At 38.6% G+C, this 22,118-nt stretch overlaps 1 protein-coding gene across 4 annotated transcripts in view; it reads left to right on the top strand.

The window, feature by feature from the left end:
- The window catches only part of SH3KBP1 (SH3 domain containing kinase binding protein 1), a 231,854-nt gene that overhangs the window by 140,781 nt on the left and 68,955 nt on the right, over positions 1-22,118 (top strand). The window lies entirely within an intron of this gene.

Here is a 22,118-nt window from a genome sequence, read left to right as displayed (position 1 = left end):
TTTTTTCTTTTGCTGCACACCAGAAAGTGAATTCCAATGAGGTTAGCTGCCTGCAAGAACTGCTACTTTACTTAAAGGCTTACTGCTCTGTTCGTACTTCTTGTCTGTTTAATCAGCTTCTTTTTCCTAAGAAAATATTACTTAGGAATAAAAGAACAAGACAGGAGAGGATTTTCAGGTTTTCAGTTGCTCACGTTATGGTAAAAAGAAATTGCTAATTCTTATGTAAACTAAGAGGGAGATACTGTCGTTGTGCCATCGATTTGCTTAAAAAAAAAAAAAGGGAGCTTTGGCAAGAACATGAATACCTCAACTTAGTACTGGATTTGTTAAAGGATGCTTTCAAAAATCACCTAGCTTTGTTTAAAGGTATTAGTAAAAGAGAAAGCATATTTTTTGTGGGATTGTTTTACATGACATAAAAAGGAAGTCCTAAGATTAACACTTGGGGAAAAATTTTACTTTCTGACAAATTGAAACAGACCATCTTTTTAGAGAACACTCTTTGTTCTAAAGCCTCCAAAACTATCACTACATAAATCAGAAAAAAAGAAAAACTAGAAAGCAAAATTAGGTGTGTCTAATAAACTGGAGGAGGCAAACTTTAAAAAAACCCCCAAAACCGATTGATTACTCTAAGGTATGTTCTTTAGGGGAACAAACAAATAAATGTATTGTTTCCTAATGAAGTAATAACCAAAGAAGAATCTGTTAAATCCTTCCTTTTGGTGAACAATTAGATTTGCAGAGTTACTGATACGCTGAGAAGTGTTAGGAGGCTTCCACAGCCGCGAGTTCTGCTACACGCATAGTTACATGATGCATTTTCTTTGGCTCCATGGTGATTTTAAGAAGCTCCTGGGCAGCTGCTCTTGTTCCCTGGTGCTGCACCTTCTCACCTCTTGAGATGTGCTTGTCCAGTTGTCTGTAGAACCAGGCACTTCAAGAATTACATCTTTTTGGCCCATAAAGCTTTTGTTTCTTAACCTAGATCATTTCAGTGACCTGATATATAGCACAGCACCTACCCCCACATCTGCGCTGAGTTATAGCGGTACAACAGAAGGGGAGATCCTGCAGAAGCATGGTGGAAACTTCTTAAGTTAGTTATGCTAAGGGAGAATTGGTTAATAGTTTACAGAAGACTGCAATTTGTATTCTGTATAAGGTGGGTGGTGAAGAGCTGTGATAATCTAAGTGAAGGAAAAACCTAGATTGTATTACTCCTTGGCTATTGCTGACTTCTTCAAAGCCTGCACGGTAGCCTGCTTCCCTTCCCTTTCTGGGTGGGCTCATTAACTCATGTGCTGGGCTTTGTTAATCTGCAAGACTGGGAGCAGCTGAGCTCTGTTCCAGTGGCACCTCATCAAAGAAGCCGCCATGGGATACAAGATAGGGACAGGACCAAGCGCTAACTAATGATCCTCCCTCCTGCCAGATTCAGGGAGTAGGGTAGAAAGCAGTGAAGTCAGCTTTGCATGGAGCCATCGTGGTGTCTATCTACAGCGTAGTATATTTGTGACCCTGATAGTGTTTAAGGTGCGGCTGGGCTTTGTAAGTATGTTGACAACAATTTTACCAGCACATGAAAATAAAAGGTTTCTTTTCTTTTTTTTTCTTTTTTTACCCCATTTTAGAGGATGTTGGTTTTTATAATTTGATGGCTGCCTGTGATCTTTTTCGTACAAGTCCCACATAAGGAAAATTACTTTGTATATAGGAAACACCTGGTAGCAGGCAGACTTAAACTCATGTGTGGCTGTACTTAAATGTTATTTTTTTTTTTTGACTCAGGGCATAAAAAGCCCTGTAGCATCAGGAAGTGTGTATTTTAATAATGCAGTTGTACAAGAGGTGAGTTTTAAATTATTAATTTCCCGCATCTAGGCATGTAAAGGAAATATGCAGTGCAGGAAGAAAATCTCTTAAGATAAACACACTATTATAATTTACATTATAATAGTATTTATAATTGATGTGTAACATAAGCATTCACTTGTAAGGGCGATGCATATGTAGGCACTGACCAGAATGCAAGTGTTGCACAAAATTCAGTTTTCCCGAGTCTGATATAGGCAGATTAAAATTTACAAATTATAAGGCCCTCTTAACACCCCATGAGGATTTCTTGTGTCTGGAGTTTACTATGATTGTAGCTATCTCTACAGTAGTGATTGTAAATGGGAACTGATTAAAATAAATTACATATCTCTTGAACTCTGGAGTCCCTTGTTTTAATGTGAAGTGTTTGCAAAGTGCTTGTAAAATGGCCTTCATTCCCTGTAGGGAGGTCTTACTCCAGTTTATAATAATGAGAAGTCTTACCTTTTTTTTTTTTTTCCCCCCACAAAGAACAAATATTTGTGCAGCATAAGTCTATAGGTTGGTTACCCAGCCAAAAATTAAATATAGAATTTTCAGAAAATTTCTAAAATTTTCCATCCTACTCACAGACCTTCCTTCCTATGTCTTCAGATTCCTCCTAAAGTTGGTATGACTAGTGGAAAATAATGGCTTCAATTTTGTAAAAACAATCCAATATTTGTGTTTCAAGTGTGTAGATAACTAAAAGCAATGCTTCTTTGCTGCTGTTGCTTTTTTTGTGATCAGGGGTCAGGATGGTTAAACTTTGAGCTGTGCCAGTCAGAGGCTTCAGCACTGCGGTCTTCACCTACTTACAGCACCAGAACGTGATTCACTGACGCAACATTTGGTTGCATTACTGGTCTCCTCGCTGCAAGAAATTCCTCCCTCACCATCGTTGTGTTCTTTTAATGCTGGCTGAGAGAGAGAATCCTGCATTAAGTTTGTCATTCCAAGCAAGGTCGTATTTAGCTTGAGAGCGTTGAATACTGGATCAAAAGTGTTGCAATGTATGATGCAGAGTGCCAAATCCGTACAAATTTTTCTCTGGCAATGTAGTTTTTAAAGGGAACTTTGCCCTGGTATGTGCCTTGCTCATTTACAAGTAGCCTCAGTTTTTCAGTAACTTGTAATTTTCTGAAGAGGCAGAATCAATGCTTTCCTCAATTCTTTTTTTTTTTTATGCTTTCTGAAGTTTGGAGACCCTAAAACTCTTTCTGTTGCTTCTTTTTGATACAGTTATTGGTGAAACATTTTATATATCACTGTAATGCTACTGTAACCTTTTCAATTTAAAATATTTCTTAACAACTACTGATTTTTTTTTTTTTTAAGCATCAATAAATTACCGTGAGGATTTTATAATGTAAGGTTATTTAGAACAAGAAAATTCTCATGGAAAATGTCAGTCCCATTTACAGAAGAATCAAGTGTCCCATTTTGTTGGCGTTATCACTTTGTGTTCTAATGTGTTTTCAATTTTATGAATCATAAGTTTAGATCATATTTCACGCAGAGGTGATATGAATTATTGAGGTGTTAAGTTAAGAAGGCTTTTACACAAATGTTGGCAGGAGTATGAGGGCAGAAAGGATTGCTGCCAGTTGAGCAGAAGCAGATGTCATTAGGCCGCCCTGTGAATCACCAGGCAGTTTGATGTGCTGCCGGTGTTAGCCCAGTGGTTACAATGTGGGATGCAGTGGCCCTTGTCTTTTAAGGTGATCAATAAACTCTCTAACTAAAGGTAAAACTGAGGAATTGTGCGAAACCCCGTTGGCTTTATTGGTGTGCAGAATTCATTGCTTTTCTGTTCTTTGTTCTAAAAATCACAGAAGCAGATTATCCTAGGGAAATTAATGATGCCGTTGTGGGAGTTTAATTTGAGCAGTGCCTTCAGAGCTGTGCTTTTTTAAAAAAATAGAAGAATCAAATACTTACGCTTTGTGGTCCTTTTCTTTGCCCGTTTGCGTTGATGAATTGACCACTGGCCATGTATAACTAGAATCAGATTCCTGAGGCTTGGCTCTGTCAAATTGCCATTAGTGATAGGTGTAAGTGAACTAATTTACAATGCTACATGTGACTGAAGACATATCTTGCTGACAGATGGATTTTTAGAAGAAATACAGTAGGCATACAGGCATGTTGTATCTCCTGAGAAAATTCAGTGTAACACTTAAAGTAGCACAAGTTTTAGGGTCAAATTGAAATGTCTGTTTCACATGTCCTCCTCCTGCTCATGCATCTTCATGACATTTAAACAAGTGTTTATACTTATTTCTTTTTTTCCTTTTTCATTTTGTAGTAGCTTATCTAAAACTGCTGTCTCTAGGTTGCACTTCCTTCCAATATAATCTATATGTGCTTCCATTGTTCTAACAAGCTATCACTTTTTCTTCTCCTGTATCTGAAAATAAACCTCTGAAAGTATAGGAAAATTAATTCAACCAATACATTCCTTAGTCTGAGTTAAATATGTCAGGTTGGTCCACGAGTTGAGGCTTCAGCTGACAATACTAAAGGCCATAATAGGTGAATAGAAAATAAAACCTCTTGAAAAGCCTATTTTATCTTTTCAAAAACTGCCCTTACTTCAGAAGAGACTACTGAGCGTATTTTTTACATTTTCCATTTGAGATATATTTGTAGTTTTCTTCAGGCAAGACTTTCATAGTTGGCTAGCAGTGGTGAATTTGAGCAGAGCTAGATTTCATTAACAGCCTTTGATGAGGTCACGTTAGTGTATGCCAGAACTTAATGTAAATTATATACTCCACTATCAAACTGGGGGATAGTGCAGCCACTGTAATGATTTAATATAAGGGGGGAGGCAGTCATGGCTCTAGATCCAGCAACTTGTAAGATCTAGTTTCTAGTTAACTGAGGTTTAGGGATCCTTCTCACTGCAAAACACTGAACTTATATAGAAATTTTTATTTCTGTGTATATTTAGTATGCTTGGGAAAGAAGAAATGGAGAAGAAATAATGGAAGTAGACACGAGAGCTATAAGGGCTAGGAGCTCATGTCAATTATTAAGTCTACCTGTCCTCTGTAATAAGATAGAAATTTGTAAACTCTGAGACTGAGTGCCTGCAAGGTCTGAGTTTCTATTTTGAGCCAGTGAGCTAGGGACCCAGAACCTGGGGTGAATGTGTTGCGCTGACTGTCACATCTTGGCCACACCTGTTCTGTCAGTTCCTGCCTGGTTGCTTGCAGAAAACATTTTTTTTCCCCCTTAATTTTCAGTTGTCATTTAAAAAGAAGTCTTTGAGAGATTCAAGTTGGAGGCTCCCCCTGGTGTTTCTAAACTGGCTAATGATGTGCCCGAGCTCTGCCAGCGCTGCCCAGTGGCACCCATGGTGTGTAGCCAGCACTGGCTGTGGGTGCTGCACGCATCGGTCTGCGCTTGCCTCCGTATGGCACCGCTCGTTGCTACTTCCTTTTCCCCTCTGGTGCCTTTGGAGAGGTGCTTGCTCCCCTAACAGAAACGTTGAAGCCAATGTTGAAGGTGCTGAGATAATGAAAAAATGGATGTGAGCGAAACCACCTGGTAGTGAATTTGAACGCTCTTCAAAACGCCTGCTGAGGCAGAGAGTGTGTGACGTATCAAGCGTGTGTAGCACTTTGCACTTGAAAGCACAGGTTTCTGGCATTCGTTTATTCAGAGACAGCCATCAGTGGTGGTGGCAGCAGTGGTCGTGGCAAGCATCAGCAGTGTGTCAAACTCTGTGTGGGAACAAGGGGGAGCACTCAGCTGTTCAAGCAGCATTTGTGTTTTGCTTTCAGGTTGCTGTCTGCCGTAGTCTGGCATTGCTGCCCTAGCCATTTATTCTAGTGCCATCTTGTGAGGAAAGGTACAGGGGAAGAAGGACCCTGACCCCTTCTGCACTTGTCATGAGAGCCAGGCTGCCTGCAGCAGGGGGCTCGCTCCTTCGCTGCTGTAACTTTCCATTCCTCCGGTTCAGTGTGGAAACAGGATTTATGTGTTTCTTTCATCATGCAAAAAATAGCACACATTTGCAAATGGTGGATGATGTTCATGAGGCACTGTGGACATTATAAATAAATTCTTTAGGAGATTATTACCCTTTCTGGAGTAACTAATTCACAGCAATAATAAGGAAGGGTAGGGAAAATATGGTCGACTCATAAAATAAAGGACAGTCAAAAGGCAGCATGCCCCTTTTGGGGAGCCTGACTCAAAGCAGGACTCGGTGCCAAGGGAATAGAACAGGAAATGGAAAATTAAGTTTAAAGAGAGGAACAAATTTGATAACCTTGGCTGGCAGTGAGTCTCTTCTGAGTCATTGAACTGTGCTGCATGAGTGAAGAGTGACTCCTGAGCTCCTGTATGCTTCCTGCCCTTCCCTGCTATCCCATTAGATCTCGGTGGTTTCATGTTTTCTCACTTTGGTTTGTAAAATGTTGAAGCTGCCTGAACAGAGTTGTCCAGGTATTGGTGATGTGGTTCAGCTTTCACGTCAGTCTGCACTAGCAGTTTTTGGCTGAGGCGGTTACCCACACAATGGTTTGTGCTGCTTGTGACATTTTTTAGGCTCTTGTTCTTAATAAAGCAGCTATTGGACTCCAAATAAATGCAAGCTGGTTGCCCATGCCACAAGACTTTACATGCACATCATTGGTCTTTATTCAGAAAAGATTTGTCCATAGGAAAGAAACACATTCCTGAGCTGAGCTACTTGAAGAATACCTGAAAATGGAAGCAGAGTAGTGTAAAAAGTATTGATAGTACCAGAAGTTATTCCTAAAAGCAATGTGGAAAAGCTGGTCTTTCTCCTGGGGCACAGCACCTGTCTTCTGCCAGAATGAGTTCTCTGGGAGGAGAGTTCTTTGGGAGGGAATACTCTTGTTTTTTCAGTCATGGTTTTGATTAGGAAATCTTAGGATGCTTCAGTATGAAAAACAGGATGTGTATGTTTGAGCTAATGCAATTTGTCTTCATAATAGGGAGACAATAAAAGTATATATGTTGCAAGTTGCTCTGGATCAGCTGATGATCAATAGCTTGCTAACCACTATAAATCTCTGAATTTCAGTTGAATCTGTACTGTTTCCAAGTCTTATACCCCGACAAGCGTTTTAAAAGAAGAATCATTAAAAACCTCAAAATGCTGTGCTTTGATAGTTTAAAATGGAAGCTTTATAGTTTAAAGCTTTAATAGTTTAAAATTTATCCCATATCCTTCATCCAAAGAAGTGTGACCAGCAGGTCAAGAAAGGTGATTCTGCCCCTCTACTCTACTCTGGTGAGACCCCACCTGGAGTACTGTGTCCAGCTCTCAGCACAAGAAGGACATGGGCCTGTTGGAGCAGGTCCAGCAGAGGGCCATGAAGATCATCAAAGGGCTGGAGTACCTCTCCTACGAAGACAGGCTGAGAGAGTTGGGGTTGTTCAACCTGGAGAAGAGAAGGCTCCAGGGAGACCTTACTGCAGCTTTTCAGTACTTAAAGTGGGCCTACAGGAAAGATGGGGACGAACTTTTTAGCAGAGTCTGTTTTGATAGGACAAGGGGTAATGGCTTTAAACTGAAAGAGGGTAGATTTAGATTAAAGATAAGAAGAAATATTTTACAATGAGGGTGGTGAAACACTGGCCCAGGTTGCCCAGAGTGGTGGTAGAGGCCCCATCCCTGGAAACATTCCAGGTCAGGTTGGACGGGGCTCTGAGCAACATGATCTAATTGAAGATGCCCTGGCCCATTGCAGAGGGGTTGGACTAGATGACCTTCAAAGGTCCCTTCCAACCCAAACTATTCTGTGAAAATAAAGCTGATTTCCTGAGTTCCAGAGACACTTGATGGAGACATAAACTGAATTTCTAGGAAAGATTTGTCTCATGTTTCAACTTCAGTATGGAGAAAATGCTTCAGAAAGTAACAGTACTGACATGCAAGCTGGCTTTTTTTGCTGTCTGTTGAGCTTCAAGAGAACTGATTCAGGATTTAATACAACATAGCATGTCTAATAATAACAGTAAAATCTACCTAAGTAAAATTTAATTGATATAAATTGATATAGGAAGATTTAAATTGGTATAATCAAGGCTTTAGGAATAAACAGTTTAGTAAACTGTGTTGTAGTGTTTCTAAGTAAAATGAATTATTTTTTCCTTGCCCCACTTGGATTTTGTTGGATAGTTTAACTGATCTTTAATTGCTACATCTGAGTTGTTAAGTTTTTTAAACTTTGAAAAGATTATAAAAATTCTAATGAAGTTATATTTTGATATTCTTAGCACACATGAACTTTGAAAATTAAAAAACCAAATACAGTTATGCAAAAAAATAAAATAACCCGTCTGACTTTGGAAATCACATAAATGACTGTCATGCTTGCTGAGGTATTAAAAAGACTGAAGAATGTAAACCAAACTGAATATAACCTGTAAAGTAAAATTTATAAATTCAGCTTTTGCTGTCTATTTAGCTTCATTAGTTCGTGGAATTTTTCTGAATGGGTTTCCTTTTTTAAATTTTTCCTAGCTGAGGATTTTTTTTTAAAAAGTCATGCCTGATTGTAGTACTTATATTTTTATATACTCATAAATTGTAGAAATTATAAATGTTTTACAGATTATTCTTCTTTCTCAAATACCAATAGTTGTGTGTTTTTTGGGAGTGATAGTTATTATGTACTCTAATATAACGTTAAAATAATTTGTGATCGGAAAGTAGAAATCTTCAGGAAGGGGGTTGCAGGCTCAGTAGGTCTTCAGGCTTTGCTCTGAATCACTCCCAAACCTGTTCTGCAACGTGGCGCAGGCACAGGGACTGTTGCTGCAAGAGATGTTGCCTTTTCTGTGAGCCATCGTAACTTGCTCATTTCCGTTCTTTAAAATATCCTGATATTTTTTCTGGAGATTTGTACTTGCAGAGATAGTCCTACTCAGATCAGTTGTGATTTGCTTTCAGTATAAGGCCAAAGGTGGTCTCAGAGATCATCTAATACACACATCTCAACTGGATTAGGAACAAATATATATAAATAATTCCCAGGGGATGGCTGGTTTTTTAAAAAAGCATCCAGTAATAAATTTGTGTATTCTCCCTATGTTCTCATATTTCACTGTTGTAGCAGAAAATATATTGTAATACCCTGGCTCTGCAAATTAAGCTTTTTCTTGTTCTTTTTTTGCAGTAACCATGTGAACAATTTATTGTCCTCCTCTCTAAAATCTATGTTCTGTCTATCATGTCCTTCCTTACGTTGGTTCTCAAAACCAGAGAGAACCTTTTTTTTGGTTTTATCTTTTTAATGCATGAGTTCAGAGGCTTTCTCCTTGTCTCATAATTGTGTTGGCACTCCCATGAGAATGCGTCTGTGGAGAATGGACTGTGTGTGTATAGGGAATGGGTTGACTGTGCCTAGGTATGTCCATAATAGATGTGTTTGTGTGTAAATACTTACTTAATATATATAAGGTCAAATGGGAGTGAGAGTGTATAGTATCTTGTGGCTTGCTTAAATATAAATCTTTAATTTCTTCCAAATTATCTGAGAAGCCCATTGTGTGTTTCCCTCCCCTGCCCTTTTTCAGTCATTTTAAAATTGAATGTTTGTGAAGAAGCATTATTAAGAATTTATAAGATTTTCATGGAACAGAGGATCATCTTTAGTGATGGTTCAGTTTCTTGATTTAAAAGAAATATTTTTCATATTTCTTTAAAAAACAAAGGCCGAAACAAACGCATAAATGACATGAAATTTCATAATTTTTTTTTTTTTTTTTTAACAAAGACCAATACACTCAGAATTTGTCATAAGCTCATTTTCCTGTAGAGTTATTTGCAAAACTTTCTGCCTGGGCTGTTCACAAAAAGTCTGTACATCTTTGCTCACATTGCCTTTCCTAGCTGTCAGCCTCAAGAAACCAGGAGAGACTAGGCTGGCTTGGGAAAGGAGAGGAAATTTCTCTCTGTGAGTGAGCAGAGGTAGGAAAAGCTCCAGATTTCCTGTGAAATAAACAAGTGGAACCTTTGTTTCCCTGGGATGGCCCAGAGAGTGAGTCAGTGTCAGGGCTGGGCTCCCGCTCTCGCTGAGCTGAGCTCATGCAAGGAAGGGGCAGGACTCCAGGGTTCTTCTTGGACACTTCGAGCTGCTGAAAGGCGGCTTGGCTTCACAATGGGAGAGGAGGTATTTCTTTTACAATTAGTTGGTTTTGTGTTTTGGTTTTTTTTTTTTTTTCTGTGGCTGTTTAAAACTGTATCGTAATATGTATATTCTGCAGAGCATGGGATTCAACTGCAGGGTTCTTTGCTTCTTCTGCACACTTTGTAGATGCTGGGTAGGTAAAAGGAAAAGAAGGAAAAAGAGTGCTGGGGATCCTGAAGTCCATTTCTGCTACAGAGGACTGTATTAGAATAGGGGGTTACTTTTGTGTGAAAACATATTCTGTCCTGGCTCAGTTTAGCTTAAGGTTTTTTCCTCTCGGACTCTTTGGCCATTAAACTTGCACAGATGTTTTTTATTTCTATATGATTTGGTTTCAATTTTCTTACTCTAAAGAATAGTGTAACTTTACAGTTAAGCAAGACTGGTTGCACAGTCTTTCGGATGTGTTGCTCTTTCAAATGTTTGCTTAGTAAACAAAAATTCACACACACACCCCCTTCTTTTCCTTCCCAAATGCACTAATAAACTTCTTCTTTTTGGCAGAAAAAAGAGGAGGAGCTTTACTAATTCCTCTTCTCTGTGAGGTGACATTTGGAGTCTTTTGTACAAATGAGGAAAACTGATACAAATTATTTTTGGAGAAAATTATATTGGGATAATAAAATCTGAATGGAAATTATCCTTTCCTTCAAGAAACAGCAAGGAAAACTGGAGTCAACTGATGCTTGTAAAATTTTATAGAAAGCTGAATGGAGAGATACCAAGTAAACTGTTTAATGATTTACAGATACTATGGGGACTCTTAGTAGAAAAATGTAAATTTCTCTCAACTTTGGCTCTTCACAGCTGAAGTCAGTATAGTGTGTGGAGAAATGAAGCTACAGTTTTTCTGAGTTGCTTTTTTCTCTTAAAATGTGCCATGTGTCTTTCTTTTTTTCTGCCTTAAAAATAGAAAAGTGGAAGGAGGAAAGCAGTAATGCAAAAGGATCATAGACCAGCCAGGCACTCAGTGGGATAAAACGTCTGTAGGCCAGTTTCTAAGATGCCTTTTTAACTCCTTGTTGCACATGTTTCTGTAGGAGGTCAGTGGCATTTTGTGTTTCTAAAATAGTTTTGAATACCATGGACGTGAGCTTATATTATTACAGTTAGTTGACTAAGCGCTTTGTAAAAACTTCCCAATAAAAACCAAGGAGGGGGAGAGAGGACTAGGCTCCTGGGAGGAAGTCCTGATGCAACAGCAACTGGTAGCCAAGTAGGGGCTGCTGGTGCCTGCTTTCTGCTGGGCGCTGGGCTACTTGCCACACACTGGCCACCCAAAGAGCGGTTGACCTCCATATGTACAGCTGACAGTTTCTTCTGCAGCAGTCTCTGTACCTAAAGCAGTTGCTGAAAAGAAAAGCCAAAACACATGACAAAAGTCGTTTTCCATTTGTTCTGAGTTTTGGAGCTTCATTTGAAGGAAAAGAGCATTATGTTTTGTCACTTGTTGCTCTGGAGTTTGCCCTGTAAAAGTTTAAAATCAAAATATCTCCCTATTTTGCCTCAGTAACTTCTGTCCTGATTTCAGTGATGCAAGGTGTTGTGGGGGAAAACCCTAAAAAATGAAAGTTAAAGATAATGTGAAGAGAAAAGAAAAAATATAATGCCAAAATGGAAGAAATATTTGCTGTTAGCACTAAGTCTGCTGGGACTATCTGCATGACGGTATGGGTTTAGTCCTTTTTTAAAAATCATTGCATTTGAAAAATATAATGGAACAGCTACTTGATGGTTTGTTGTCAGCATCACAAATTTCACAAAAGAGCAAAGTAATATTGTTGCCACTTCAAATAGGAGGATATTAAAGAAGAGCCATTCCCTGCTTATTGTTTTCCTAGACTATTTTTTTTTTGAGAGATGAAAGTAGCCGCACTGCTTTCCTTACTGCTGCAAAAGGAAGTGGAGATCCGTGCAGCAGTTGTAAGCTTCATTAATTTTTGTAAAAGAGGGAGGTTTCATAACAGTGGTTTTTAAGCTGGATGGTACAATCTGGATCATGCTAGTTACCAACTGCAATCTAGACAGGCACAGTTCTCCTGGGAGAGGAGGAAGGAATTTCATTCACTCAGTGCAAAGTGACTAAAGGATTCTTCCTAGAGGAGATAGAAATTAATTGTGAACTGCAACCTGCAAATGGTAAAATTCCTGGCGAGGGGTGCAAGGGGACATTTGTGTGAGGCACAGTCAGTAAAAGGGGAAAATGAAAAATAAATAAAGCAGGGAAGAAAGAAGACATATCTGCTCAAAAAAAAATACTTCTGTTACAAAAGCACCTTCTAGCATTGCAAATCTGCAGCTTGAGGAAGAAAGAAAATGATCTTGTTCATACAGCGTATTTTGATACACATGCTTTCAGTGGTTTGAGATGAGGCAGCTGGGAGCATGCTGTGTGGGTTTCATTGTGTATTTGCCTTTTTTAAAAAAAAAATATTTTAAAAAAACAATTTTTAACTGTTTAAAAAAAAAAAAAAGTGGTTTTACTCATCAGTGATTCTTATATGTCTTGCTCCATTTGTTTCAGCAGCATCTACCTAATCCGGACTCTTACATTCTCACCATTAACCTATTAGGAAGGCAGATTTTTAGTTCGTTAGTGGTTTGAAACTGACAGCCTGACAACATCAAACACAAGGATTCAAAATTTTACAGAAATACAAAAATTTTAGAGTTATAAAGCGTGCGAGTTAAGACACATAGGTTTCTCTCCTGAACAGCAGCACATCAAGCATATCGGTAGGAAAAAGCCTATCCACTGCCATCCCTGCCCATAATTTGAAATTTTAAGAACTTGTCAAGATACCAAGTTGCCAAGCTTTAGAATCTGAACTCATGTGCTGGTAGAACAGCTTTAACTGTGGAGAATAGTGATGTAAAAAGCAAAATGTGCACTCTTCTGCTCTCCAAGCTACCCAGAGTTTTAATGAAAATTATGTTTCCCTGTTCATATTCATTCATGTTTTTGTTCCTACCCTCTTTTCCATCCACGAAGTTACAACAAAAATTTTGCATTGCATATTTTGCCTGCTTATTTCTTTGACTGTTATTTGAGATGGCACATATTTCTCTGGTGACTTGCATAACGCTAATGAAGATATTCTTCATCTGTGGCTTGTAGACTGCTGGTGGTCTGCTAAACACCTGGTAGTTTTAGTGCACGGATAGCTGGATGGGACGTTTGGTGCTGGCTCAGGTCATTTCTTAATGGAGCTCAACAGCTGGAAACAAGAGCTAAAGTAATTTTCAGTTTAAGCAGATCTGAAATAGCCGAAGAGTTGTTTTGTAGTTTTAAATGGGTGGTTAGGAATCTGTGAAACAGTCTAATTAGATGTCTTCCCCACTGTGAAAATTTGAGACTCTCCTTTTAATGCAAAAACATAAATTACATGAATGTGGAGGATATAAACAGTTACAGCTCAGCATAAACATCAATACCATCGCTGAGGGAGCAGTGTGTATTCATACACTGAAACATGGAAATAGTGTGTGTCTGAAGACATCTTAACACTGTAGCATTTTCTCAGAGAAAATCTGAGACACTTAAAGCCTTTTCAGACAACTTGACAAAGTCGAATTATTCAGGAAGTTGGTAGGTTGTTACGAGCACTTCACTGATAGTGTTTGATAGACGTAGTCCATCTTACAGGTCAGAAAAAGGCCGATGGCCAAAACGGAAATGCAAATGTATGTTTCTGTACTGTGGATTTGTCTTTTCATTATGGCAGTTTACTGTCAATCCAGCGTTTGCTTTTTATAGTCTTTTAGTGGGTTTCTCTGCTTTTGTGGGAACTAGAAAAGATGGCCCAGAAAAGCAGCTTTACATATGCCATAAATCTTTTCCTCCGTTGAAAATTTCTGTAGTGGCTTACAAATCAGAGGATTTAAATTAACCTGTAGTAGTTACTGCTTCATAATTTTGAAAACTTTAAAAATTATTTTCTCCATATATCTTTGTTCTCCCTATGTTTGTTTTTCTTTTTCTTTTTAACTGAAAAACTTTGTTTGATAATGTTTGGGGGGAGAGAGAAGTTGAAGTAATCCTTTGAAGTTTCCCTTGTGTTATCACTTTGGTTTTATGTCACCTTGCTTTATTTAGATGTGCTTTCCAAAGCATACCGCATTCTTTATTCCATTTCCATATGTTAAAGAATGAGTTTTCCAGGGAATTGGCAGATCCTGAGACATGTGTAGTTGGGATCAGAATTGTGCCTGGGCTGGTATTGTGCCTCCAAACACAGCCGATTCTGGAAGCCTAGGGAAGAGTGTGAGAACAGAGTGAAAAATACAGATAAATTCCTGCAGTGAGTCTTCACAGCCTCTAAGTAATTTTGAACTTTGTGTTTAATAACCGTGATGGATTTTTTTCCTCATCAAATTGGGTAGTCACGTTTCCATTGCACACAACGTGATAGCCTCTGTAACTCCTGTGAAAGAGTTCCACTCAAATGGATCGCATGTTGTGAGGAGGAGTTACCTCCCTTTGTTTGTTTTGAATGTGGTACCTGCTAATTAATGAGTGAGTCCTCCCTAACTACCTTCTCAGTGCTCCTCCTGTTTTTTATAGACTTGAATTAAATCACCTGTGTGTATCTTTTTTCTTCGGGATGAGGAATCTGTTCCATAGGTTTGATCATTCTTGGTGTCTTTCTGTGTTTTCCAGTTCCTTTAGGGACTGAGGTGGGTTATGTGTGAGGGGGAAGGGAGGTAAGAACCACACACAGTGGTCTTGGATGGACTTATACAGCATTTTCATAGCACTGTCCATTGCTCTTTATTTCTTTCCAAAGTATTAACAGCAATGTGTTTCGAAGCCCATAATTTCTGTCTAAAGATAAAGTTTTTCCTCCAAATGTGTAATTTTACTTGTCTCTGAACCGAATTTCTGTCTTTCCTCATTTCTGGATCATCTGTGGATGTGGAAAACAAGAGCCTTAATCTAGATCCCTGAGGGACTCTTCTGGTCAACATGAAGAAATCCTGCCTTTTGTCTTCTGTCTTTTAATTAGTTACTTATCCAAGTTAATATTTTTTAAAAAGGATGAACAGTAAACTCCTTTTAATCTGCATCTCAGTTTTAGTTTTTAGCGTGGACTTTTTAAGTCACAATTTTAATCTTCTGCAGGAGCCAGGACCATCAACTTTTTTATTTGTGTGTTTTAATGAAAATTGCTGTGATTTGGCCATGCAAAGTAGAAAAGATCGTACTGGATTTGCATAAAGATGGCACTGTATTGCTGTAACACCAGTATTTATCGATTAGATAGCTGGGTTTATAGATTTATTGGTATATCTATAGATAGATAGATACATACATATAGGTAGATGGACACATATGGATAGATACGTGTAGACAGATAAAAGATAGATCTATAGACAGATTAGCTGGCCTGTTGGCCTGGCAGATAATATACATGGACTATACAACCAACATATTTAAAAATAGCAACTATCATGGGATTCTACTGACTGAATTTAGATGTCTGTGATGTTGCTAGTACTCAAGGTTTCTTCACAGTCTGTAGACTAAAAGGCATTATTAGGACATGACCTTTCTTATCCCAAAGGAGAAGTCCAGATGAATTACATGCTAAAAGGGCTGTTTACCTCCAGTGGCAGAAGGGAAGCCTGCAGCGACTCGCCTATGTGTACACATCTGGTTCATAAATGATGTTTAAGTGAAATGAGCTCCATCTTGAATAGCTACTTCAGAACGAAAACATATTGTTGTACATCTCAGTGACAAACCAGCTGAATGCCATTGTACTGAGAAGTATAACCAGATTACATGTAAAATGTGATAGACTCATATGTAGTTATAACACAAACAGATAATAATAATAAACAGATAATAATAATATAAAAAATAATAATACAGGATAAGTTTAATTGCAGCACCTAGTGATTCCTCCTAAAAAAATACACACCTGGAAGATCTCCCAAAGAACTTAGTACTCTGATCTTTGTTTCTTATTCATACTCCCTTTTGCTTTTAAAGAATTTTTTCCTGAAAAAAACAGACATTTAATTGTTGTTATCAAATAAAATGTGAAGGAGTAACAAACTCTGAGCCATCAAGAAATGTGGATATACATTGATTAAATCATCCTGGTCTTCCTTTCTTCCTCCGTTTTCTGCTGTACGTAATCCTTCACAGTGATATGCCAAAGGTAGTACGGCTTGCTATTTTGTCTTTATTTTGCCTTGAACATTCAGAACCACATAAATCATCCTTTGTCTATCCTGGTGATTCTATAGGTCTTCTCTGTATGTGATTTCCAAATACTTTTTTGACCTAGTTAAGTAAAGCACCAGTAACTTCTTTTATTAAATATTTCAGAAGTTGCAGTTATTTTGAAAAATAAAGTAGTTTTTTATCAAAACAAATGTGACTATTCCTTAAGTATTCAAAACATGTGTTCTTAAGCTTGGTGTAGTTTGAGCAGTTTAACTGGTGAGAAATGGTAATTTTGCTTCTTTTTTTTCAACCATAAAAAAGTAGTACATCTGAAGAATAAGCATCAGTGATGAATCAGAAAACAAAGCCCCAGCAAAACCATGTTTTGTCCTAAATTTTCCCTTGTTTGGGGACCTCTGTACTGTTTACTTTGCTTTGTTTACTTGCTTGTCTGCTTGGATCCCAGTGCCATGACAGTGGATGACAGGTACAGCAATTGTAAGATGCTCTGACATTCAGTACTTATTTCTAGGGCACCGAGTGAACTGAGAGTGGTGTAATGTGATCACAACCTGTTTACCATTCTCTGGAATGCGAATTAGAGTATTGTAGTAGGACTTAGACTGACATGCTATTTTTGTCCCCCGCCTTTTTTTCTTTTGCACTCAGTAATTTTTATATTTGGTAAAAATGTATCAGTTTCTGTGAATGCTAGAAAACATTTTTTGCCCCAGATACCTTTAGCTTTTCTGCATGTGCATCCTAGTCTCAAAAGGCCTTAACATTCAAGCAGGATATACTTGCTAACTACTTGAATGTTGCTTTCCTCTAAGGCAGTGCTGGCATAGTAGCCAGTTCCCAGAGGACTGATGTTCACGAGCAGTTACAGGGCCTCCACCTTTTCACTGTTGATTTCAGACAACTTGTCTGCTTTGTCCAAACTTCTTAACTGTGGTAAGAGTCATGCTGTTGGCTGGAATGATGTTAATTTTCAGGGAGCTCCAGTGGGATAAAGGCTTTGCTGTCTTACTTTATAACACCAGGATTTTATTTGAAGGGACATCTTTTATTTAGACATTTGTTGATTTTGTCTAGACAGAATTAAGGTGCCACTGGTTCACGTGCCTTTTGCAGCACCTAAGTACAGGGGTTTGCAGCCTTGCTATAGAAGGGTAAAACCTTTCACAGGTAAAATCTCTTTCAAAAGAAAAAAAAGATTTATTTATTTACAAAGATATGCTGTAATTCAGAACACCTGTATTTGTCCAAATCCAAAAGTCATTTAGTATAGGTATCAGTTGGAAAAACTGTGCTTAAGTCTGATGGAATATGGACTAAATGTGATAATGCATTATTTTCAGATTGTCCAGTAGAAGGTAATATAGCTTGACTATGTGCAAAGAAATTAAAATATGAAATTTAAAAATACTTTAATTGCTTCATTGTTTGCATTCTATGAAATGTTTGACAAACATCCCGCTAAAAGTGTTCTGTGGGTGTGTGGCACGTCTGATCCTGTGGTCAGGGCACCCATTCTTCATGGAAGTATCATCTGGTATGTAGAGCTAAGTACCTGAACGTTGTTTGTATTTCATCTTTTGAATGATGTAAAGGCCAGCACTACTGCAACCTTTTCTTGGGTTGCCCTGAGCATGGTCAAAATGTCATGTGCTGGCCACAGGAGTTATTAAAACACACTGTGAGATGCTCACCATGCTTTCCCAATGAGTTTAAGCTGGTATAAATGAGCGCTGCAACTGAGAGTTGCACCTTATCCCTATGACCATAAATTTTCCTGCCACAGTTCTACCCAAATGTTTGTGCAGCTGTTTAATGAAGCAGATAACATTAAAACTCTCTCTTGTTCTTCCTTGCCCTCCGCAATACTTTTTAACATGGATCAATTTCCTCCTCTCCCTTTGCAGATATGCTAATGCCACAGGAGAGGGGAGGAGTGGTGGCAGGAATCCCTGGCCAAGGGTGGCTCCCCAGGGACATGGCCGCCTTTGGTGGGTGGGCTTGGGCAGCGGCTGGGCTGTTCCCTCTCTCTTGCTCAGGGCAAGAGAATTATGAGATACCTGTGAGACACCAATTATGAGACATTCGGTCTCTCTGCTCCTACTTAAACTAGGAGCAGAAGAATAAAAAGGATTTTGCTTGCCTGTCCTTGCAACAGTCTGGTTGTAATTGAGGACTTGATGAACACTTGTTTCCTGTCCCATTCCATTCACCTAACCTAGTTTTAAGGAAATTACCCTGTGTTGTGGCTGGAATGTCTTCACAGGTGATGTCAGTAGAAATGCGTGCAGCTTGGGTGTGCATTGGACAGATCTACCTATCTAGTTGGTATTTAAAAATACTAATAATTGTAGTTCAGGAGCACATGGATGGTATTTCCAACAAAGCACGGCTGAGTAGAAAGTAGGTACGGAGGAAGAAGCTATTTTAGATGACTGAGGCTATCAAATGTGGAGGTAGGTGCTTAATCACACTTTCCCTATAGAATTTTTGTTTTCTCAATAAAGGTTTCTTAAAATTCCCGTTACCCTCTTTGATATGCCATGTGGTGACCCTTTAGGAAAACTGTTAACTCTGTCCTTTTGAGAAACCCCAGGGTAGCAATACTGGATCATGCTGTCACAGAAAGCACTTTATATGGAGTTGAATGTTGATATCATGGGAAAAACTGAAATCCTGGGCGTTTCTCTTATTTTGTCTCTGACAGAGTAAGGGCATTTTGACATCTGAAAGCCTTTGCGGTTTTTATATTCGGGCTCTTTCAATTTTTTTTAATTTAAGGTAGACAAGGTAGGATGGATAAAGGACTTGATGATGTTAATTAAGCAGTTGGAACATATTAGAAAAAAGAAATTAATTTGCCTCCCCTCTCACAACACTAGCATTATACATAGTCAGTGAGAAGATTGTTTATGCTTCTGTTCATCCAGAGCTGGAAGAATCTAGTGACCATTTCTGCTTCTTTGTGAAAAAATGTTCTCAGTTACAAAATGGACTGTCAAAAATACATTAAAGAATACAGCTTTTATATTGTAACTAATAGTGGCCTGGCCTTGGATTTGCTTGCAAACCTATAGATCAAAAAATTCTCATACGTATAAACAACATTCATAAGTAGTAGCTGAAAGATAAAAGGCAGTATTGTGGTCAAAGAAACAGCACATTTTTTCCTGTGACATAATCACTGAGGTTTTTTGAAATTCTGAAAGTTCTCAAGAAACGTTAACTGCCTTTTCCTCCCCTGTATAAAGTATCAGTGCATATTGTTGTATTGTCACTATTCAAAGTGACAGATGATGTTAAGCTTAAAAACATCAGTGTTTCCAGCTCATACAGCCTATTTTAATGAATTTTTTAATGCCTGATATATTCCTTAAGCATATCTTAATGGAGTTACATTTCAACATTTCAAGTAGCAGTTCCAAAATACTTTATCTAGGGTGAAGATCTCAATGTATTTTCCAGAAAAAATACTGATGCTGAGTAATTCTTTGGGTTTTGGTTGGTTTTTTTTGCTTATTCCTAAGTAAATAAGCTGTTGTTTGGAGAAGGCTAAATTTGTTAAACAAGAGTCAAAGGATAAGTATGGTCCTTTAGTGCAAAGAAGTATTACAAAATCTGTATGGACCTAGCTGGTGCACAAGTGACAATTCAATTTGAATTTTCAGACAAAATGTTCTAGGGAGAGAAGACCTGAATAACAGAAGTAAACAAACAAGTTGGCTTTCAACTGTATTTTAACCCTGAAATACAATTTTAAAATATCCTGAAGAAGAAAACTTGATCACAGGTTTACTTTTCTTCCTCTGGTCAGTGTTTAATAGCTGTAGGGAAGTGCCGTAGTGCCCTCAAGTGAGAAAAACTCACTTGTATGCTGCCCACTACGTGCTCTGCTTCTCTTGTGTTGTTCTCTGCTGTAACAGGGATTGCAGTTGAGCCAAAATACATAAATGAAAGGAAATGAGACTGTTTAGATTGTACTGTGACCTCATTCACATGACTATGTGCCACCTCAACCACTTTTGGAATCGCTGTTAATTCAGTATAAGAGGAAACTGGTCTGCAGTGATAGGGATTTGCAGGGTACCAAACTGCCATCAAGGCCTCTTCTGCTAAAAGAACCTGTTATTTGATGCTAGACTGTCCTTCTGTTGGCTTCATAAAACCAAGCATTAAGACTGGCAGGTTGCTGCTAAATCTGTCTCATCCTTCTGAATATCTGTACACCAAATCATGGTCATTATTCATGCTTTAATCAGCTGTTTCTGCAGCAAGAGGGCACTTCATCCCCCTTCATCTTTAGGATTCACCTGTCAGGCGATTAGGGGGATTTGTGTCTGACAGCTAAGTAATCTAATTATATTTGCCTTGCAGAAATAGTGGGTTCAAGATTCTGTGTGCTTTGTTGATATGTTCTGTTATGTGTTGGGAGTCAACCTAGGCTCGGAGTCAGGAAATCTGAACTCTGTTTCCACCACGTGTTTCTTGTGTGACAGGACTAAGCAAGTCAGAGTGGTATCTACAGAGAAATGTAAGTGGAACAAGGCTGGCTGCCACCATCTAGAAATGAGATTTATGGTAATCAGCATGCTGGAGGAGGATAGTGGGAAAATGAAACGGTACTCTTCAGGAATGTCTCTGAACCACCAGGCTAGAGATAGAAAGGCAGAGGGCAGTATGCTACCCTTTTTTCTGATGCTGAAACCATTCTGCAGCCAAGAAGGCAAGATATATTGGGCTAGAGAGAAAACGCAGACCTTCACTTGTCTTTGCCGCCTGGCGATTAAGATACTGCCGAGAGGGGGTCATTATAGGCCTTCTGGTTCATGCTGCATGTGACTTTTTATTGCAAACGTTGACAAAATGACAGAGTTAGGCAAATGGAGAGAGAAAGTTCATGCTGGGAGATGTCGGGGGTGCTGGCAGGCTCGAGGATCCTGCTCTTGGATTTGGAATGTGTAAAGTCCCAAAAAGTCCTTCATGTTCTAAATCTTGTTTTGTGGCTGTGTCCCAAAGGGGTAAGATTGCCTTGCTTCTTGGCAACATTGAACCTGATATGTAGGAATGAATTGGGTAAAAGACTAAATAATGTGGGAGCTGGAGTTGTATATCAGTATTTTTCAGCATAGATCAATGTGTCTAAAAGGGCTTGGAGAGCACATTTTCTCTGAAATAGAATTCTTATATACCATCTTCTTATATAAAGGAAGAACAGAGGAGGAGGAAGGATTATATGGAAATCTTCAGTTCAGCCCAATTAAAGTATTCTTTGCTCCCATGTTTCCTTTTTTAGAAGTGAAGGAGGTTTTGATAAAGTATGCCGGGCCTTCAACTGGAAAAGGGACAGAAATACCCTATAGTAACTAGTCTCTGCGAAGAAAAGTCTATGCTACAAAGATGTGTGTTGGATCAGCAAGAATTTAAATTGGGCTCGCTTCATTCTCCTAGCTAGTAAATTTGGCAGATATTTAGACCTGTAGGGGAGTACAAGTGGTTTAAAACTGTTGGAGAGTCAAAAGGAAAGTTCTTGGCTCATACGGGAGGAGATGTGTCTTATCTTCCATTTCTCTTTTCTTGTCAGAAAAATTGGTAACTGTGATAATATTACTTGATCTGGGATATAAAGTGGATATAAATATTTCTTCCTCTCCTTATCACGGAATTCTGGTACAACTTTGCTCGTTCCACAATAAATGATCTTTGGATCTTGTAGGTCACGGTGATCTTTCAGTACACTCCATGTGCTACATCATTTTGCACTGTTCTTCATCTATCAGTAGACCTGTCAGGAGTCCAGTTTCTCGGTTTTTTTTGCTCAGGGTATTTCTATATGTGCAAAAAGAGTCATGTCTTCAGCCGCTTTGCTCCTTGTGCTTTTTACCTTCTCT

The sequence above is a fragment of the Chroicocephalus ridibundus genome, chromosome 1 (assembly GCF_963924245.1).
Source record: "Chroicocephalus ridibundus chromosome 1, bChrRid1.1, whole genome shotgun sequence".
Lineage (NCBI taxonomy): Eukaryota > Metazoa > Chordata > Aves > Charadriiformes > Laridae > Chroicocephalus > Chroicocephalus ridibundus.
This window is presented reverse-complemented; position numbering and strand designations above follow the sequence as displayed.